This window comes from Penaeus vannamei, chromosome 41 (assembly GCF_042767895.1).
Source record: "Penaeus vannamei isolate JL-2024 chromosome 41, ASM4276789v1, whole genome shotgun sequence".
Taxonomy (NCBI): domain Eukaryota; kingdom Metazoa; phylum Arthropoda; class Malacostraca; order Decapoda; family Penaeidae; genus Penaeus; species Penaeus vannamei.
The window spans coordinates 4,535,823-4,538,322 of NC_091589.1; positions in this window are offsets into that span (position 1 = coordinate 4,535,823).

Consider the following 2,500-nt stretch of genomic DNA (forward strand, 5'->3'; position numbering starts at 1 on the left):
ACCCAAATACAGTTACCTGTCTTTACCCACATACAGTTACCTGTCTTTACCCAAATACAGTTACCTGTCTTTACCCACATACAGTTACCTGTCTTTACCCAAATACAGTTACCTGTCTTTACCCACATACAGTTACCTGTCTTTACCCAAATACAGTTACCTGTCTTTACCCAAATACAGTTACCTGTCTTTACCCAAATACAGTTACCTGTCTTTACCCACATACAGTTACCTGTCTTTACCCAAATACAGTTACCTATCTTCCATCGGAAGAGGAAGAGGAGTAGTAGTATTAGGAGGAAGAGGAGGAAGAGGAGGAGGAGGAGGAGGTTTTGGAGGGTGAGGAGAAGAACAGAGGAGGAGGAGGAGGAGGAAATAGAGATGGAGGTGAGGAAAAGGATAGAGGAGGAGGAGGAGGAGGAGATGGAGATGGAGATGGAGATAGAGATGGAGGGTGTGGAGGAGTATAGAGGAGGAGGAGGAGGGGAAGAGGAGGTGGAAATAGAGATGGAAGGAGAGTAGAAAAATAGAGGAGAAGGAGGAGGAGGTGGAGATGGAGATGGAAGGTGAGGAGATGAATAGAGGAGGAGGAAGAGAAGGAGACAGAGATGGAGGGAGAGGAGAAGAATAGAGGAGGAGGAAGAACAGAAGGAGGTAGAGATGGAGGGAGAGGAGAAGAATAGAGGAAGAGGAGGAGCAGGAAGGCGGAGGTGATAGAGATGGAGAGAGAGTAGAAGAATAGAGGAGGAGGGGGAGGAGGAGGAAGAGGAAGAGTAGGAGGAGGAAGAGGAGAGGAGGGAGGAGGTAGAGATAGAGATGGAGGGTGAGGAGAAGAATAGAAGGGGTGAAGAGGAAGAAGAGGAGGAGGAACAGAATGAGGGGCGGAGAGCAGGGGGAGGGGTTTTGGGGCGTAGAAAAAGAAAATGACAAAACATAGAATAAAAAAAGCCTACAAAGAAGAGCCCAAAGAGGAAGGTTAAAAGAAGAAGAAAATCATAAGCAAGAACGAAGAATGAGAAGCCAAAGAGGAAGAATAAGAAGAAGCCAGAGAATATAAAAGAAGAAGAAGACGTCAAGCAAAAAATAAAAAGAATGAGAATTCAATGACAAAGAATAAGAATAGTAAGAAGCCAAAGATGAAGAAGACAAAAAAGAAGAAAAAGCCAAAGAGAGAGAAGAAACAGAAGTCAAAGGAAGCTAAAAATCTTGAAGCCAAAGACGAACCAAAAAAATAAGGTCAAAAAGGGAGAAGCTAAAGAAGTAAATAGAAAAAAATTAACTAAAGAAGAAGCAAAAAAAAAAGGAATTTAACGAATAAGAAAAAGAAGACAAAGAGGAGGAAGAGGTCAAAGAATAAGAATAAGAAGGCAAAGAACAAGAAGGCAAAAAAGACGAATAAGAAGACAAAGAAGAAAAAAAACACAAAGAAAACGAATAATGAGCCAAAAAAGAAGAAATCAAAGAACAAGAAAAAGAAGACAAATAAGCCAAAAAAAGAAGAAAATTCAGATACCCCCCCTCCAAAAAAAGTCAAAGAATAACAATAAGAAACCAAAGAAGCAGAAGAAAAAGCCAAAGAAAAACAAGAAAAAATCAGACCCCCCCCAAAAAAAAGGCAAAGAATAATAACAAGAAACCAAAGAAGAAGAAGCCAAAGAAAAACAAGAAAAATAAGAAAAGAAGAAAAAGAGTGAAGTTCGACCAAGCGCATCCCACCTCAACTTCACGTCCTCGGTTACTAAGCGACCGAGTCACGTGACCAGAAATCATTACTTTTCCACAAAAGGATGAATGGGATGGTACACACTCATTAACGAGGATTTCAAAGGCCGTTGGGGGTCATTGCTACAGAATAGGGGGGAGGGGGGGGAGAAGGGGGATTTTTTTTTTTTTTTGGAAGAGGGGGGGGGAGAAGGGGGAAGGGTTAGGGTTGATTTTTTCTTGGGATTTTTTTTTTTTTTTTTTTTTGGGGGGGGACGTGGTAGGGGGATGGGTGGAATTTTTTTACGATCTTTTTTTTTTTTTTGGGGGGGATGGGGGATTTTTTTGATTTTTTGGGGGGGGGGGTAGGGGAGGGGGGAGGAGGTTGTCCTTTTTTTTTTTTCTTCTTTCTTAACTCTTTTCGTCTGTTTTCTTCTACTTTCCTCCCTTCCTTTAATCTCTTCGTTTCTTTTCCCTCCCTCCTTACTTCTCTCTTTCCTCCTCTCTCTGTCCTTACCAGATTCTCTCTCTCTCTCTTTCTCTCTCTCTCTCTCTCTCTCTCTCTCTCTCTCTCTCTCTCTCTATATATATATATATATATATATATATATATATATATATATATATATATTATACATACATATATATATATATATATATATATATATATATATATATATATATATATATATATATATATATATATATTATACATACATATATATATATACATATATATTATACATACATATATATATATTTATATACATATATATATCATTATCATTTTCATTATTAT